This window comes from Nycticebus coucang, chromosome 2 (assembly GCF_027406575.1).
Source record: "Nycticebus coucang isolate mNycCou1 chromosome 2, mNycCou1.pri, whole genome shotgun sequence".
In the NCBI taxonomy this organism is placed as follows: Eukaryota; Metazoa; Chordata; class Mammalia; order Primates; family Lorisidae; genus Nycticebus; species Nycticebus coucang.
The window spans coordinates 100,600,755-100,621,131 of NC_069781.1; the positions used below are offsets into that span (position 1 = coordinate 100,600,755).

At 38.9% G+C, this 20,377-nt stretch overlaps 1 protein-coding gene across 1 annotated transcript in view; it reads right to left on the minus strand.

The window, feature by feature from the left end:
- The window catches only part of AOPEP (aminopeptidase O (putative)), a 422,485-nt gene extending 406,343 nt beyond the window's left edge, over nt 1-16,142 (minus strand). Inside the window, exon 1 of the mRNA XM_053577284.1 lies at nt 16,028-16,142. The gene's annotated coding sequence lies outside the window, so the exon portion shown is untranslated. The remainder of the gene's footprint in view (nt 1-16,027) is intronic.
- Nucleotides 16,143-20,377: the final 4,235 nt, after the last annotated feature.

Below are 20,377 nucleotides of genomic sequence, written 5' to 3' on the forward strand. Positions count from 1 at the left end.
TATTAAATGGCTCCAACAGGGAAAAAAAATGTCATTCCATTAACAATTAACCATATACACTTTTGGATGACATTACCTTATTAATTCTAGTTCTGTCTTAGTCAAACACAAATGCAGTTCACTGTTTGGATGATTTATCAAGTCATGGAGTAAAGCTCACCAAATCTCTAGCTACAATCAAAAAATGATTTTAACTTCTTTCATTTGACATTTCCAGTTTGAAAGGCCATAATATTGGTAAACTTACCATGGGTGGACTTTATGCCTGAAATTGTATATATATTTTTTATTACAGATCAATATGAGAGTGCAGACGGTTAGGTTACAATGCTTGCATTTGTTAGGTAAAGTCCCTGCTGTAGTTGTGTCCTGCACCTAGGAGGTGTGCCGTATATCCTTACAAGCCTTAAATTACATCTTGAGTGTAAATGCTAATTTTTATTAAGTGGCATGTATGTCATGGATTTTTTTAAAAAGTAGAAGTCCCATGACATGCTGTGGAATCCTACCTGAATCTTTCATTAGGCTTGCAAACCTACTTTGCTTTTCTAGACACAGTGAGGATGGCTTTAGCTGTCATACAAGAATGCAGGATGGCTTGGCTCAAGCTGTGCCAACTGCCAGAAAGAGTAAAGTTTACTTCACAGTTGATTAAAGACACTTTGACAACTCTGGTTCTAGATTTTCATTGATTTCTGAGCTTTGTTCAAACAAGCCCCATAACTTTAATTAGAACAACACATCTATGTTGCATTCAGGGTACAGACACACAGAACTCTAGAATGTTCCAGCATTTTGTCACCATTCCTACTGTACTGAGATGGTAGGTTCTAAGGAGATGACATGCAAACCTGAGTTCAGTTCACCAGGATTCTCAGGATGGAGGACAGGCTTTCTGAGGCACCCAGAAGTGGAAGGAAACTGATGTCATCTCAAATTACCCCCTGACTATCAAATTCTAAGACAGATTTTGTACTGGTTAGTGTTCCATGAGGATCCAGATCACTTAGAATCACACTGGGGAAACTTTCGTGGAATCACTTGATACTACAGCAAACCTGGGGTTAAACAGGGATCACCACAAAGGCACAGCATGAAAGGTGTCGTAGGACAAGGAGTGCCAAATCAATGGTCCAGAACCCATCTCTCCAACCTCTCTTGGAAATCCCAAATCACTGGAGGCGAAAGGCAGTAGTAGGGAAAGAGAAAGAAGAGAGACAGGCAATTCATGAAGATGCTTTAAAGTAGAGGCATTGAAAGATTGCAAGGAAGAATTTTTGTTGACATTGTATTTGACTGATACACCCTTCCAAGAAAGAAACTACAACCGATCATAGTTCAAACTTCAAAAACAACTGAATATGAATGAATAACTTTGCACTGGGTAATGAAAACCTGTGTAGAGGAAAGAATACACTAACAAATCACTATGGGGAAGAATTGGAACATGGGCTAGACAGCAAAATTGTGTTAAGAGAAAAGGCTTAGACAAGTTTAATGTAACAGAGGCTAATTGAGGAAAGGACAATTTCTTTGAACCAGGCAGCCCTTGAACTGTAACAGGTTCAGAGAGACTCCAGCACTGCCATCCTGGTTGAAGATTTATGGACAGAAAAAGGAAAGCAATGTACAGAAAACAAAAGTGAAGTATGGAAACAGCTGAATTGGTTACAGCTTGGTGTTTGCTTATTTGAACACTGAACCGTTGGCTGCCTGCGATGGGTGGAATAAAACTCAGTGATTGGCGCAATAGTAGGTTACAGCCTGTTGACACATCCAGTTAGGTTACAGTTCCCTATGTACAGAGAAACTTTTAAGCTGAATTTAAAATATGTAAGGAGGCAGCTTTAGGCTATGCTTAATTTAACAATTGCCACCATCAACTGAACACACAAAGAGTGCAAAGCTTTATTTTCTATTTTGATGAAAAATTTGCCATTTTTTCCATTGTTGTAGACCAAGTAAATTAGCAACTGACATTTCTTAATTTGCATTGCTCTTTCCCTGAACTGACTTTGGTATTTCGTTCTTTTGACAATGCAATTGTGCTTTTAATAGTTACAAAAACAACCCAACACTCCCTCTGCTGTGGAGCTGCCTAAAAGGAGTAACTTCTTTCTTTCCCCTCCAACCACCTAAAATCGTACTTAGGTGTCATTATTTACATTTTAACAGCTTTATTAACGTATAGTTGACATATAATAAATTGCACCTATTTAAAGAGTTAAAATTTATATTTTTTGACATTGTATATACCTGTGACACCATCACCCAGAAAGATTTTCTTGTCCCTTGGGAATCTCTCTCTCACACCCCTTCTTCTCCCCAGGCAACTACTGATTTTTTTCTGTTTATATAGATTAAGTGTGTGTTTCCTAGAATTTCATATAAATGGAATCTTGCTGTATTTATTCTTTTTTTGGTCTGACTTCTTTGACACCATAATTATTTTGAGATTCACCCATATTGTAGGGTGTATAAAGAGTTTATTCCTTTTTATTGCTAAACAGAATTCCATTGTATTGATATACCACAGTTTATTTATCCATTCATCTATTGATGGACATTTTCTTGTTTTGGACTATTACAAATAAAGCTGCTAAAAGCATTTATGTACAAGTATTTGTGTGACATATACTTTCATTGCTTTTGGGAAAATACCTAGTAATGGAATGGCTGGACTATATGCTTAACTTTTTATGGAATTGCCAAACTGTGTTCCAGAGGGGTTGTACCATTTTAAATGCCCACTAATAGTGTACAAGAATTCCTATTCCTCCACATTCTTGCCAATATTTGGATGGTTAGTCTATGAAATTTTAGCCTTTTTAGGACCAAGCATGATGGCTCACACCTATAATCCTAGGACTCTTGTCAGGCTGAGGCAGGTGAATTGCTTGAGGTCAGGAATTGGAGACCAGCCCGAGCAAGAGCGAGACTCCATCTACTAAAAATAGAAAACCCAGCCAGATGTTGTAGCTTGTACCTGTTGTCCCATCTACTCAGGAGGCTGATGCAAGAGGACTGCTTAAGCCCAAGACTTTGAGCTTGCTGTGAGCTATGATGTTGCAGCACTCTACCTAGGGGCAACAGAGTAAGACTGTCTCAAAAAAAAAAAAAGAAGAAGAAGAAGAAGAAAGAAAGAAAGAAAGAAATTGCAGCCTTTTTTTTTTTTTGAAGCAGTGTTTCACGTTGTCACCCTCGGTGGACTGTCATGGCATCATAGATCACAGCAATCTCAAACTCTTGGGCTCAAATGATTCTCTTGCTTCAGCTACCCAAGTAGCTAGGACTACAGGTGCCCACCACACTGCCCAGCTATTTTTAGAGACAGGGTCTCGCTCTTGCTCAGGCTGGTCTCAAACCCACGAGCTCAGGCAATCCACCTGACTCGGCCTCAGAGTGCTGGGATTGTAGGCGTGAGCCACCTTGTTCAGCCAGCAGTGTCATGTTGTGACTTTAATTTGCATGTCCCTAATGCTAATGATATCTTACATCTTTTCACGTGCTTATTTGTGCACATGGATATATGGAAAATCCATGTATCTGTGGTGTAGAATCTGTTGAAATATTTTGCCCATTTTCTACTGGATTGTTTTCTTAATACTAATTATAAGAATTCTTTATATATTCTGTGTACAAGTTTTTTTTTTATCACATATATACTTTGAAAATATATCTCCAGTATGTGATGTGTCTTTCCATTATTTTAAATATTTTCTAAAGAGCATAAGTTTTCAATTTGGGTAAAGTTCAACTTTTCAATTTTTGTATCATACTTAGGGGGCTGTATCAAGAAATCTTTGTCTAACCCAGGGTTACAAAGATTTTCTCCTATGCCTTCTTCTGGAAGCTTTATTATTTTAGGCATTACATTTAAGTCTATGATACATTTAAAGTTAATTTTTATAAAAGATATAAGATATGGATTGAAATTGAAAATATTTTGTATATGGATATTCGTTTGTTCTAGCTATTTCAATAAGTTCTCAGGTGATGTTGATATTGTTGGTCTATGGGACCATGTTTGAATTCATGGGGATAGAGTATATGCAAATAATTAAGCATATATGAGCAGCAAATTTCATGCATGCAAAAAAACAAGGAAATTCTTAATTTAAAAAAAAGGAATAAAAGAAAGTATTTTAACATACCATCAATGATTAGGGGAGACAAAAGTTAGAAATAAAGTTTTTATTTTATTTTGTTAGTCCTGGGAGTACATGGCATGCCTGAATCACCCCGGACTCCCTGTATGGGATTGCACACAGAGGTCAGGGAGAGAGAAAGAGAGAGGGAGACCTTTGAGCTGACATTTTTATTTAGGTCCAGAACATTATCCCAAACAGATTTCTTGAGGATAGTGTTTTTTATTTCAATAGAATTAGAGGAGATTAGTGGAGTTTTGTTACATGGGTATATTGTATAGTGGTGAAGTCTGGGCTTTTAGTGCACCCTGTTACCTGAATAGTGCACATGGTACCTAATAGGTAATTCTTCATCTTCAGTCTCCCCTCCTACTTTCCCTGCCTGTTCTATTTCCAAAGAGCATGATACCACTCTGTATAACCACGAGTAGCCATAGCTTCCCAAGGATAGTTTTAGCTGGTGAATTTAAAACAAGAAGGCATAAGTTCCAGGAAGTCATGCTACAACCCAGAGGGGTCACTGAAGCATATCTGTACAGTCTAGACGAGGTGTGGGGGTCTGCAGGGCCAGTCAAGTCATCTTTCCCAGAGGGAGATGGTCACCAGGAGGGATTGTATGGAGCAGCTATCTGTATCCACCACCTTGAGGAACTGGCAGGAGGTGGAGAACAAAAAAAAATGCATTGAAGTCCGAGTGTGATGGCTCGCACCTGCAATCCTAGCACTCTGGGAGGCCAAGGCAGGAGGATTGCCTGAGCTCAGGAGTTTGAGACCAGCCTGAGCAAGAGCAAGAGCAAGACCCCATCTTTACTAAAAATAGAAAAATGAACCAGGCATAGTGGTGGGCTCCTGTAGTCCCAGCTACTGGGGAGACTGAGGCAAGAGAATCACTTGAGCCCAAGAGTTTGAGATTGCTGTGAGCTATTACACCACGGCACTCTACCCAGGGCAACAGAGTGAGACTCTGTCTCAGAAAACAAAAACAAAAGAAACAAAAAAACTGCATCAAGTGTGAATAAGACCTGCTTCCGGTTTGAGGAGGTCCAATTTATATTCAAAATGCAAGATGAGGCAAGATGAAATGATGGGAATTCACTACAGAAAGGAAATGTGGTTGTGATACCCGACTTTACTCTGCAGTGAGTCTATGTTATACATGGTCATAATGACTCGAACACTTGATTACTAACTTCATTGAAAGTAATAAAGCAAGAAAGAGAGAATAAGAAAAGTTAAAAGATTAATGCACACAGTTATGATTTAATTTAAAAAAGAAAATTTAAAGATCTATACAAGAATCATTATAATTGAGGAAATATTGGAGGTTTAGATACATATACATTGACTAGTAGACTGGAATATACCCATCACTATCATTGCACATACAATAAGCTCCAAATCTCCGTCTATCAAAAGAAACTCAATACAAAATGCCAAAAACTAGTAAATCATTCTTTTTTAATGATATGAAACAACCACAGAAGGAAGTAGCCTCTCCTTACTACCTGGCTCTAAGTAGGCAGTGGATCTAGGCATCAGGAGAGGGTACGGCAGAAGCCAGCTGTTTTTCGTTGTCTGCCTTTCAGTATTATTTGATTTTATTTTAATAATGTCTATGTTATTTTGCTTAAAACAAAAATTATTAGATTTGAAAATACAGGTATTCTAATCAGAATTTGATGTGTTGTTTTTTTTTTTTAAATAAAGTTCTGTGTTTTTTTACTTCAATGGTTTGGTGAAGAACAAAGCTGAATGAGACTTTTCAAGATGATTGAATCAACCAAATATAGAAAATTGTCCTTTAATTAATCAACTAATTTAACTGTTGGAATTTTAAATACCACATAGCCCCATGAATAGGGTTGCCAGATTTAGCAAATAAAAATAACTATGTCTCATGCAATATTTGAGACATACTTATACTAAAAAAAGTAGAAGTTGTTTTTCTGAAATTCAAATTTAGTTTGGCAGCCTACATTTTACCCAATAACCATATCCAAGAAATAGTAGGACTCATAAAAATTGCTAGAATGGAACATAATGGGGGGTGGGAGCTGGAAGAGTTTTCATTTACTCATTCTAGATAGAGGAAGCCCAATACTGATCTCAAGATATTTGTGGAGTGAGATCCCCATTAAAGACTCCTTTTTTTCCCATCCACGCCAGTCCTCTGAGTCTCTCATGAAAAATTATAGAAAGGATTTATACTAGAAAGTGGTCAAGTTGCAATCCTGGAAAATGAATATAGGCCCCCAGGAAGATAACAAATAATTTCTTAAGGCTAAGAAACAGAGCGATCAGGCTGGGAAAAATGGCAGTGGCTTACGCCTGTAATCCCAGCATTCTGGGAGCTTGAGTCAAACAATTGCTTGAGGTCAGAAGTTTGAGGCCAGCCTGAGCAAGAGGAGATCCTGTCTCTACTTAAAATAGAAAAAAAAATTAGCTATGTGTAGTGGTCTGCATCAGTATTCTCTGCTATTTGGGAGGCTGTGAGCCTATGAGTTGGAGTTTGCTATGATCCATGATGATGCCCCTCCTCCCCCAAATAGAGCTTTCAGAAATGGAGCAAATGCACATTTCTATTACTTTTACTTAATTCAAAATGGGTAGTGTTGTGAGCATTCTTGAGCAGGAGAAATTTAGGGCTGTAGTTTTATATTTATTGAAAACTCACTTTTCTTCTGTCAATGTAAATAAAATGTTTAATATTATGGAAAAAACATGTGCAAAGGTACATGAACATTTATGTGTTCATCATCCAGCTTCAATAACAACCAACTATGGTCAGCGTTGTTCCATCTATATTCCTACTTCTTAACTGTCCCTGTTTATGTCGAAGCAAACCTCAGACATCATATAATTTCATCTCTAAATATTTCAGTATCTATTTCTGACATACAAGGACACTTTCTTTTAAACTTAACCATAATGCTCTCATCAAATACACTCCAAAATCAATAATAATTCCAAAAAAAATATTTAAAATAAAATTTGCTGGATGAAACAGAAATGATCTCACAAGACTTTAGCCAACACAAATGTTTCTAGATTAGTTAAATCGTGTGAATGAGTTTAAATACTGTTCTAGTAGCGTTTCAGGGAGGTAAATTTAAACAACCCACTAGGGTATTAAAATGACTTACCATAATAACTCTTTCCAAAGAGTTATTAATATTGTTCATTCATTCATTCATGGATTCAACAGATGTTTAATGAATACATACTGTATCTGCTAAGCACAGGGTACAAAGACCAGCAAATTCTGCTCTTGGCCTTCAAGGCATTGTGGACAAAGCAGGTTTACATATTAGCATATGGAATTCAAAGCAGAAGAGATTAGCCATAAATAAGGGTTAAGGTAGAACTAACAATGAAAAGATTTCTAAAGGATGTGCATCTATTCTGAGGTAGGCAGTAGAGGGCCTTTCACTAGATAAATTAGCATGAACAAAAGCATAAAGAAGAACATTATTTATGTTCAAGAGCCTAGACCTTGCATAGTTTGGCAAATCTCCTACCCTGGCCTGTGACAGTTAGCAGAGTGATTGATACACAGCAATGATTCCGTGAACATTCATTGAAAAAATGAAAAATTCACTTTTTCTCTTTAAAGATGGGAGAATGGCTGTGTTGCTCAGGCTGTCCATGAACTCCTGAGCTCAAGGGATCCTCCTGCCTCAGACTCCCAAGTAGCTGGAACTACAGCCACCAGTGGGCCCGGCTTACAATTTACTTTCTATCCAACTGATTACTACTTCTCCACCAGTCCTAAAATTCCCACATCATTCAGTATTGTTCTCATACATGTAGACTGTGCCACAGAATCCCTGGAGTTCCCATGGAAAAGAGACAAATGCTGAATCCTCTGACAATATGGGGAACATTTTCGTAAAGATGCTGCTTCCTTTACGGATGCTGCTCAAGTTTCTTTCATATGCCTGAGTGGCTCATGGGTAAATTTTTGCTGCCTCCTTTGTTAGTTTAAAAGATGATCAAATAATCGGTGGCCTCCCTGCAGCTATCATGACCCGCCCATTGGCCTTCTAATGAGCAGATATGTGTATGAAATTTCCTTCACCAACCATTTTCTCTGAAAATAAAAGCCAGAGTGAAGCTTTGCTAAGCACATGATTAAAATTTATTGCCAATGAAAGGATTTTTCCTGTGTGTGTGTGTGTGTGTGTGTGTGTGTGTGTGTGTGTGTGTGTGTGCGTGCACACGTGAGATGAAGTGGGCTAGATGGGGCTCTAAATTAACACATAAATAGTTCTCTGTAATCTTTACATGGACTGCACTGTCCTGAGTAAGATTTAGTCCTGTCTATTCCATAAGATAGAAGGTCTGTATACTTGCCGGCCAGCAGGGTAGTTAAATGTATATGAAGTTATTTTCCATATCATTGTGTTTATTTATACAGGCCCAATTAGACCCTTTTAAAAGCTTAACTTAGTGTGGCTGCTGCAGACAGCTAGTTTACACCAAGTCCTTCTTGGCAAGACTTGAAAGCAAACGGTAAATGGCGTAAACAATTGTATGTGATTATACACAGCCAAATAATGTGCATCTGGGACGACAAACAAAACTTATTAAACAGACAACAAATAGCGGAGGTAAATATCAAATATGTTAACTCTACAAAGTACAGAGCTGGATCTCGTCAAAGCCTTATTAACGCAGCACAGCTGGATTAAAATGAAAAGAGCCATTTAGACTTAAAAGCAAGGGATCACCGAGTTAGAAAGTCTGGATTCTGTTCCTGTCTCCATCGCTAATTCACTAAGTGACATTGATTATTGCTTTGATTTTTTGCTTGCATTTTCCCATCAATAGAAAGGGAATTTCAGGGCTGTTCCTGAGAGCACCAGAGAATGGTTGCCAGATGCCTTCCCAGGAAGGGAACAAAAGAAAAGCACTGGACACCTCCCAACTTACCCTGCAATCTCTAAGACCTTGATGCCCCCTGGAAATAGAGTTGGCAGAGGCAAAAACTGGGGAGAGAGATGACGCTTGAAAGTCAGCTCATCACTATGACTGTGGCAGGCTTTGGGGGCCTGGCTTTAGTATGATGACCGGCTCCACTCTGAGAGCACGTGGGCAGGGAAGAAGAAAGCCGCAGGGAAGTGTGCACTCCCTCATGCAGACACCACTCCATGTTAGCACCAGGGATATTTGGAACATACATGATTATGGGCATCTTTAAATCTTCTCAATGGAACTTGCTTTAAAAGCAAAGCATTGCCAGTGAGTTCTTAGACCTCATCTTACCTACTCATGTTCCTTTCCTGCCTCGTGTCCTGAAAGGTCGTCCACCTCACACACCAGGGTTCCCAGTATTCTCCGTGTCAGACATTGTCAACTTGGCTGCACAGAAGAGATTTCAAAACCTAAAGAGATTTAAAAAATCCTAATGCCCAGGTTGCACTCCTACAAGTTCTGAGTGTGGGACCAAAGCATAATTTTTTTTTTTTTAAGTCCCCTGCATAGTTACAAAGTGCAGCACAGTTGTGCTGACAGTGCAGTGGAATATACGATTCATTTCTCACCAGAGGAAGTATTCCGCATGGATCAGCTCGGACACACACTTGCAGAATAATAGTTAATAAAAATATTCATTTTCTTCCATTAAAAAAAAAAGTGCGGTCAAGGTTGAGAAGCACTGAACCGGTCCACATCACCAACCGTGATTTAAAGCAGTGGTGTCCTTCGTCTCAAAGATATTCTTGAATCACCTGTGGTGATTTTAAATGGCACATTTACCTGGGCTTCACCGTCTGAATATATTTCAAATGAAACACCCCACTGCTCTCCAGCATCTGTATTCATTCATACCATCATCTCCCCTCAACCTTTGCAATAGCGTCTCCATTTCCACTGCACTTGGAGTGAACCTGTGAAGCCTGAGTCTGATCATTCACTGCCCTGCTCTCAGTGGCTTCCCATCACTCTTAGAATACAAGCCAAGGTTCTAACATGGCCAACTGGCTGTAAGTGACCAAACCCTGCCCCTCCTTCTGGTCTCATTGCCTCTGACACTTCGATTTACTTATTAGACTTTAGTTTTTATACTGTGACCATGACACGGCAAGTGCCTTCCCATCTCTGGGTTTTTCTATTTGCTGTTCCCTCTTCCTAGAACGTTTCTTTGCAGACACATGTGACTTGTCTTCTTTACTTCTTTCAGGATTTTGTTCCTCACCGAATATCTTTGTTGACTATAGCTATCTCAAATAATACCTTGCTTAGCTTGGGTCCTTACCCTGCTGTATTCTCTCTTGTCACTTTCTTACTACCAGATGTTACTTGCTGGTTTATCTATCTATCTATTTATTTATTTTTTGAGACAGTCTCATTCTGGTACCCTTGGTAGAGTACCATGGTGTCATAGCTCACAGCAACCTCAAACTCTTGGGCTCAGGTGATCTTCTTGCCTCAGCCTCCCAAGTAGCTGAAACTACAGGCACCTGCCACAGTGCCTGGCTATGGTTTATTTATTGCTAATCTTCCCCTTAGAGAATGTAAGCTCAGTGAGGGCTAGGACTTTGTTTTGTTTGCTTGTAACAGGATACCTGGATTAGTGCTTGACACATAGTTAGCACTCAGTACCTGGTGAATAAATGAATGAGCAAATGTCTCCTACTTGCCTTTTATTTTCATACCCAAATACATCATACTTAGGAGTCTGTCCCATAAAGAGTCATTTTAGGTCAATCAGATTGCTCAAACAAAGCAACATGTGGAAACATTTGTGCTCTCATTTGGCTTCCTTTAAAACTTGAATTTCCGTAGAGCTCACCAGCCCATGAATACACTGGATCACATAAAACATCGGTAAACTTTCTTTTCATTGGAAAAAGTTGATTGCTCCAAAGTAGGGCTGTCAGATTCAACAAATAAAAATATAAGTGTCCAGTGAAATATGAATTTCAGATACATAATGAATAATATTTTAGTATCAGCCTGTCCTATGCAATATTTGGTATATACACTAAAAATTAGTCATTACTTATCCAAATTCAAATTTAACTGGGTATCCTGCATTTTATCTGACAACTTTAATCCAAAATGCAGTGGAGTTTGTCTGGATATAGGAGAAAGTATGGAATCAGATAACCTGGGTTCAAATCTTAGTTCAGCCACTTATTGGTTTGAAAAGTTATTTAACTTTGTCAAGCTGTAGTTTTCCCATCTCTAAAATGGGAATAATAATACCTACTTTGTATGGTTATTGTAAATTGTTATTACATTTATTGTAATAATGTTACAACATTTATTGTAAAATGTTATTAAATTTGCAAAAATTATGTAAATTGCTTAGTTTAGCAGCTGGCCATAATGAGGACAAATGATATCACTGTCATTGGTGTTATTAAATGTAGGGTGACCGATCATCTTGGTTGGACAGGACTGAGGCATTTCCTGGGAGGCAAGACTTTCAGTGCTAAAACTGGGGAAGTTTCAGGCAAACTGTGACAGTTGGTCATCTTAGTAGCTACTTAGAAAAACTTTACTGGTTCTATTACGACTGCATTTATTTTAAGCTATAAGATACAAAGTTCATTTTCAATCAATTATCAAAAAACATCCAGTTGCAATGGAAGTTTTTCAGCTGATATTTCAAAAAGCAAATTTATTTTCCTGTCGAACCCAGTCATATTTAGATCTCCATGATTGTAAATAGGTGTGTTTGAGGCCTTTATGCTTAGAAAATTGTTCAAGTAGCACCGCGGATGTTGATTAATACCCTTTTAAAACATTCACAGTCAAAATGAGGCATTTGATGACCATAGGGCTCTGTGCATTTTTTCCACCCTTTGTTCTCTGCACCAAAAAAAACAAACAAAAAAAAGCTGTTCAGAAACAACTTGCTTTACAGATTAAATGGTGCTAATTTATTTAAATACAATGATTGAAGTGACAAGATTCAGAGGTTTATCCTAAACCTTCTGGCAGAGGAAATGAGTAGGATGCGCTCTAATATCCTGGGTGGGATGCTAGCTCCTCATCAAGTGGGTGCCTCTGAAGGTGATGATTGATAAAGTGGTTGAATTTGAAGAAGAATACATCCGTCTGACATCCCTTTGGTTTTACTCAGTAACCAAGAGTAACAGAGTCATTGCACAGTGTCTGGCTGTTGGATTTAACTTACAGAACTTTTAGACAGCAGCTTGGTCATGTAATGTACAGTGTAGGGTGTCCCAAAGGTCACCCCTAAAGTTGCCATACACAGGGAAAATGGGAAATTGTTGCTAAATGTACCTTTATTTGCAAAATATTCATTACAAAATTTTATAAAATATTCACAAAATATCCTCTACATGTTGGCCACCTCTTTGTAAAATTTTGTAATAAATATTTTGTACACAAAGGAACACATAGCTATAATTTCCCATTTTCCCTGTGAATGGTGACAAAAGTGATGAGATAGTCAAAAATAAGTTAAACTAAAACACCATTTTTTGTCAGAATTGGTAAATAATCTAAAGTTCAGCTAAGATATTGGGAAATATGTACAGAGATGTATTGGAGGTCACCAGATGTATTGGCGGCCACGAACAGAAGTTTGTGGGTTTTTTGTTTTTTGTTTTTAATGATTGGACCTGGGTGTTGGGAGATGGCGACTGCTGATTTCATCCAGCTCTGCTGAGCCTGACTTGCTGTCGTGTGCATAGATGAATTTGATTTTGAAAAATCTATAAAAAGAAGGTGCTGTCTTGATACAAAGATGTGGTCATAGTCTTTGGGCAAAAGTAGCCAACATTCTAAGTATTGTTTGATGACCTTTCAGAAAATTGAGTTAGAATTATTTACACCTATTTTGTGTGTTAAAGGTCTTAGAAACTACTTGAAAAATTCAAATTACTAAGCAAAGAAATTTTCATTTCATTTCATTTCGTTTTATTTTGAGACACAGTCTCTGTTGCCCTGAGTAGAGTGCCATGACATCATGGCTCATAGCAACCTCAAACTTTGGGGCTTGGGTCATCTTCCTAGCTTAACCCCCTAAGTAGCTGGGACTACACGTACCAGAAAGTGGTATTTTAAAAGAGGGAATGGGGCAGCTGCGGGGAGGAGACAGGGAAGAAAATAAGTCCAAGATCATTTCCTTGATGCTGTGAGTGGTGTAAAAAGCACCCATTAGTTTTAAATTCCAAGGACATTATTACTAAGAACCAGTTACATGTGGAGAAATGTACCTTGTCCCCTTTCAGACATATCCCAGTCCTCCCAGCCTCCTAGGTTCCTGATATCTGCCTCTCTGTAGCTAGGGCTTGTTTATTTGGCATTAAGTAATTTACCATTTTTCATTTCTTTTCACTTTCCATCTGTATTAAATCTTTTCAGACATGCAATATTATCTTCAATGGTTCATTTGTCAGCTGCTGCATTTGAGAAAGGTGTGCCATCTACGGAGTGATTTTTTTTTTAACCCAGAGATTTTGCTTTTAGCAACAAATCAATGTACTCATTTTAAATACACTGCCAGAGAGGACTAAGAGTAAAATCTCTCTTTATCTGGCTGTTAGCTGAGTACAAATAACCGTGTCTGGGAGTGGAAGATCTGCTTTGCTCTCTGTTTTTCTTCCTGACTTGAACTTGCATTTTCCTTCCTAAAAAAGAGGTCAATGGCTCAACCTAGTCATATGAATTAAAAACCTCCAAAGCATAAAGGAGTCCATCTCAGGGTTAGAGAATTGTGTCCAGCTCAGATTTACACATAGGGGACATGTCTCTGATCATTGTCAGATATCTTTTTTCTTGAATTTGCTGTTTTGTTTTTTTTTTCTTTCAGCCAACCTCTCTCATCATTAATTTACAAAGGTGGTGGCCCAGGGGTAAAGAAATAAGGTGAGGGAGAAAGGCAGTGAGTGTGAGCCTCTGACATCCAAAGCCAGGTGGAGGACACCTGTCTCTCTCTCTCTCCCACACCCAGAAACTAAGCAACACAGACACACTGGACTATGGTGACAATGAAAGTTTCGACTTCATTGAAGAAAGAAAAACAGCTGGTGAAGCCTGGTGGGTGTCCTCTTAATTTGTTCACAGAAAGCTTTGAAGTTCACAAACAGGTTCCGTCCTGCAGCTACTGGAGTCCCACTCCCAACTCCCATCCTACCCTTCCCAAAGGCCTTTCTATTAAAAATGTGGCTTCCACAGTGCTGGTGGGACTGCAAACTAGTACAACCTTTCTGGAAGGAAGTATGGAGAAACCTCAAAGCACTCAAGCTAGACCTCCCATTCGATCCTGCAATCCCATTACTGGGCATCTACCCACAAGGAAAGAAATCCTTTTATCATAAGGACACTTGTACTAGACTGTTTCTTGCAGCTCAATTTACAATCGCCAAAATGTGGAAACAGCCTAAATGCCCACCAACCCAGGAATGGATTAACAAGCTGTGGTATATGTATACCATGGAATACTATTCAGCCATTAAAAAAAATGGAGACTTTACATCCTTCGTATTAACCTGGATGGACGTGGAAGACATTATTCTTAGTAAAGCATCACAAGAATGGAGAAGCACGAATCCTATGTACTCAATTTTGATATGAGGACAATTAATGACAATTATGGTTATGGGGGGGGAACAGAAGGAGGGAAGGAGGGAGGTGGGTGGGGCCTTGGTGTGTGTCACACTTTATGGGGGCAAGACATGATTGCAAGAGGGACTTTACCTAACAATTGCAATCAGTGTAACCTGGCTTATTGTACCCTCAATGAATCCCCAACAATAAAAAAAAAAAAATGTGGCTTCCTTCTTCCCATTGAAGTCAATGTCAAAATTTGCTTCTGTGGGGGCCAAAGGTCAAGTCTCACAATTTTAAAAGACGAAGCACACACCAGGACAGACTTCTCCCAGGCAGGTCATACTTTTCTCATGAATTCTGAATGTCTACTGCCTTCTCTCTTGTGGTGCAAGGACAGAATAAACTTGGAACCTGTGGATATGATTTCTGAAAAATGCTAGCATTTCTAGAAATAGAATTCCTTTATTTCCAAAGAAAAATTTCAAAATTGTTTATGTTTGAGAAACCACCCTTATGTCTATCTGGAGCAATGTGATGCTTTTCCAAGACTTTCTGAACTACCAAGGGAAAGACGTGCACACAGGGCCAAGTGGAGGTTGATGAGGTGGCTGACATGAAAGTTGCAGGTACGAGAATGAAGTCACTTTTGCCAGACTCAGACAAAATAGGGTTGGGAAGGCCCAGAGGAGAGGAGGCTCATGTTTACATATCTGAGATAAGAACTATTTCTGAGGACTTTCTAAAAAACCTTCACGAATGTCTAGCTTTGATAAGGTTTATCACTAGACATTCCTTAGGACTACCGTAATCCCAGGGAGATGTTCTCGGAAGAACCCTTGACTTGGAATGGCATCTCCACCAATGAACTAACAACTCCAGCTTTGAACCTCCAGAACCAATAAACTCCATTTCTAAGTGGCTTATGTAAACCTCTTTTTGTTAATAAAAGCTCCCCTATCCTTCCTTCACCAAATACACTGGTGGCTTGCTGTTTCATGCATTCTGGTGACAGTCCTGATTTCTATTCCTCAGTAAAGCCAACATGTTTAGAGTTAATTTTCACCACCACTGCTACCACCGTTTTGTTAAGGTTGATAGTGACTAGGCAGTTAGCTTACACTTTTTCAGTTTTAGGGTTTGATAAACTGGTCTTGACTATCACATAAGTCTTCTTTTGTCATATTATTCCCTCTAGTGGACATTTGTCACTCTTTGGCCACCCAGGGGCCATTCTCCTTTCCTAATAGTAGTTGAGGATTTTCTTCAAGAAATCTCTCCTTTTTTGTTTTCAGCCCTGTGATTTGGGAAGGATTAACCCACCTCCTGCTCTGGGGGTGGACTGTGCTTACCTCCTCCACTGGTTCCCAGGTAAACTGGTAGGTCCATCAGATCCATCATGGCACAGGAGACACATGAGACCTCTGGGAAAGACAGTTGCTTCCTTCTGCCATAAGACGCTTACTCTTCCTCTGAAAGATAGGGGAGGAGATCTGACATCGGGAGTTGCCCATCCACAGCCATTTTCACTACAAACGGAGAGCTAGGAGCTGCCTATGAAGAAGATGGTTATGAGAAGGAGGGGACAATGTGGTACGTGAAGACGACCAGTGCCTTGGAGTCCTTGTTAGGACTGCTTGATCAAGCCCCACCTGAGGCCAGCATCTATCTGTGGACATTTTTCTTATGTAAGTCAAGAAATTCCCTTAGTGTGCAAGCTCAGTCAAGTTGGCTTCTCTGTTGCTTATGACAAAATAGCTTGAAATGATATAATTCTCTTGTTAAGAATCTTCTATATCTCTCTACTGTCTATAAAAAACACATTTAAGGATATGTCTAGCTTGGTGGTTTGGCTTCACAGGTATATACTTATGCCCAAACCTGTCAAGATGTAGACATTAAATATGTACAGCTTTTTATATGTCAGTAAAATGGGTTTTAGGAAAACATGCTTAAATGCCTTAGCATAAGTGAAACATAACCAACCTTTTTTATTCTAGTCAAACTGATCTTATAACCATTCTCACTTCTTTGTCTCATTTCTCTGCTTATCCTTCCTCGAAGGCTACTGCCCTTAAATTTTACACTTTTCATGATTTAAATTTTATATCATCCCCTGTTCTTTCCAAACCATGCTATCTTTCTTGATCTGTTTCCCCTTATATTCTTCTTTAAGTTGTTATTTAAAATACTGTATTTTCTTTGCTTTTCTCTTACACCCTCTTGTTAATCTCTTTTGTGTGTATTTAGCTTATCTTCTTTGTGATCCAAGCCTATCTCACAGCACCTATAACCCTGTCTAATACAGAGCAGGTATTGGGAATACATGCTGGGTGGTTGGTAATAGGATTTTTTTTTATGACCATAACTAACATAAATGGTTATGTCTGGGTAAGGAAAAGAACTCAAATATTGCCTATGAAAATAATCAGACCAGAGGGGTTTGGATAAATACATTTTCACTTAAGAAGGCAACGGGGATACCTCACTGTAAGAAAACCATCTCTATGAAACAAACTTGGTTAGCGGACTCTAACCTAACTCTTCAAATCCCAGGGCTTGTGGAAATAAATGAGGTAAACTAGTTTGATTAATATATCTTCATTAGGAAAGCACACTGGCGCTTGCTTAAGCATAAGCAGGTATCAAGTGGCCATATAATATAGCCCTGTAACTCCAGAGCTGCCTGTGGCCACATGAGTCTGCCAGGAAGGTGCGCAATTTGGCAGACCCAATTCCCAGCTCTCTGAGAAGCCTTTGAATGATGCTGTCCAATCAAGAGGCCCTCAGACCAAGTCACCTGTGCGGAGGCCACTTGGTGTCCTCATGTCATCATTTACCCACCTTGCTTCCTGCCTGCCTTCCTTTTGGCTTGATGGAGTCTGTTTACAAAGAGAAGTAAATGCCTGTGTTCTGCCTGGCCCCTGTGTAGGAAGGTGTTATTGTAACTCTCTAAAGTTTTATGACATTCTATGGTGTATTTCCTTTGCATTCCTGCGTGGCCTGTATTATGGTGGAAACAGGCTATCCTTAGCATTTCACAGCCTGAACATTTAATGACATCACTCTGTGAGACGAAGGGCAAACCATAAGAAAAATCCAATTTGGCCTGCTGTAGCCATAGGGGCTTTAATTAGTCTTCATTTTTTAATGTAAGAAAAGGAACGAATCTAAAAATGACTGGCCAGGAAAATTATAAGTTTTCAAAGCTCTCAGGCACACTTGGCTACTATAATTTTTCTGCTAGTAGAAAACGCTGGTAAGTCACTGATTTGCTCTCTATCTGGAGCACATAGACCATAAAGAGAAAGAAGGGAACATACATAAATTTTTCAGATGGCATTGATGTGAACTATCTGATGCTATCCACCATCGTGGCATTTCATTCATTCCAGAGAGCGTAAGCTCTTTCTCTCTATATTTGCTCTTCTCTCTCTTTGCTGTGAGCTTTATGATTTTGTGAAACATAAATATGTAATGTGGATCTGGATTAGGTTCACTCTTCACTATAAAGCTGCATTATCCATGTTGGCATCCTTTTGAGCAATCTTTAAGCAGAGAGGCTTTTCTAACATCACATATAAGGTACATCTTTCCCTGTGTGGGAGCTTTTTTCTTCGTGAATAGATGCTTTGAAAGCAGCCAAGTCTCCATTTGGTGCATCTGAGTAGGAGTTTGATATTTGCACTGAGAAATATTGAATTCCTAGAACACCAAGAGGTGATTCAAGAATTTTCTTGCAAGCCAGTTAGACTTTAAATAATTGTTTTGCATATTCATGAGCAGATACATTTTTCTACCATGCTCTAAACATTAAAAAAAAGAGCATCAACCATCGAGCTTACCTTTTCTTGGGTATGTCTTGTGATACACAAGAAACTTAGGTCATGTGGTTTTTTTAAAAAAAGGTTTCATGCAGAGCCCTCAGGAGAACAAATTACCCAGAACTTTAACATCTGTAGGGGTAGAATAACCACGGCCTTGATAAGGTCTCTGATATCTTGTGATCTGTGAATTTAAACCAAATGCTATAAGTCATCAAATTACTTGCTAGTGGCGGGGGGTCTAACCAGCCGCCAGCGTCCATATCCAAAAGTAACGTTATTGTTCTCTTCCTCCTATAACATATGCAGTAATTCGTGTGACTTGTGAAAGATATTTCTCTAGGAAAATGGCAACTTCTCTTTCACCTCTACCCTTATCTCCATAGAGATGATAAGCACTACCAATGGAAATGAAGAGAAAAATAAAAAGATTTAACCAAGGGGTGGTATTTATGATCAGTCTCTCTTAAACATCCAGGTCACCACTTTGCCTGTCAGAACCTTATTCTTTCCTTCCTTCATTCTATCATCTCTTCATCCCCTCATTTACTTAAGAAGGATTTCTAGACTACTTACCATGTATCAGACCCTGGTCTAGGCTCTAGGGACATAACTGTGAAAGAAGCAAAGTCCCTGTCCTCATAGAGGGGAGGGAGGAGGAAAAGAGACAAAGAGCTGTAATAGCTGGTCATTTTTAGTCAAATCACTGAGGTAAATCAAGCAACTTTATTCTGTTTCAATGGACAAGGTTTTATATTTCATTATATTAAAGCAGGGACTCTAACTTTTAGCTAGCCTTTATAAAATATTGCAAGGGGCTTTTTCTGATACATTTCTCAGACAGGCATTCAGTTTGAACTGGGCACAAAGGAAAGCAAGAAGCAGGCCGTCCTCCACTTAGTGACTGTTGTACTTGCAGAATTAATTTAACCTCTTCTCCGCTCAGTGCGGAAATAATACATTCCTTAAGCACCTTCTGGGTTAATCTAAGAACAAGCTGAGGTGAGCTATGGAACTGTGGCTGATAAACTGTAAGCACTGGGAAATAAAAAGGCTGAAAATGGTAATGTGGATTAAGGCGTAGTGATGTTAGTGACAATAAATAATCAGGGTAGGATGTGGATAGTCATTTCTCCCTGAGTTTCTTTCCAATTTCTAAGGAGATCCAGATTCAATTTAATACAGACAGTACCATTGATAGTTAACCCATTTCAGGCACTTGCCTAACCATTACCTAAACCCAGAGGTTGTTGACAGACACCGTTCCCTGTGGGCTCACTCATTTCTTTGTTGGGCACCTATAGCAGTGGCCGTTACCAGACCAAATCCACCACACTTGAGAAAATTCGCCATGGCTGCACCTTTGCAGGAATTCTTAATCAATTTGGGCTCCAAACATTGCATTTACTTTGTGTTCTTTGGCACCGACATTAATATTGAAAGACATGTAAACGATTGTCGTTAGTTGAAAATGAACAGATGATTGGTGAAATGAAACTGTGGATAGGATATATCTTTCTTGATTCTCAATCTGTTTTGGATTGAAGACAAGAAGAGACCATATTAGCAAAAGAAAAATTGGCCTAAATGTGAGAACAGTTGGCTTTAAAAATATATATATCATTAAGTATTCACAGAATGGCAAGAGGCCAGGAAAGCACTCAGTGGAGTTTTCCGTTCCATTCCCCACATCTTGTTTGCAGGGTGTGTACTTTTTGTTTAAAGCACCATGTTCCCATGTTGAGAAGCTTATCTGTACTTTAGAGGTAGGATTGCTTTCTGTTTTCCAGGTGCATAAAACAGTTAAATTCTAGGCAAGCAGAATTTTGATTGGAAGAACAGATAAGTAGACTAATAAAGGTTAAGCTAACAGAAGCC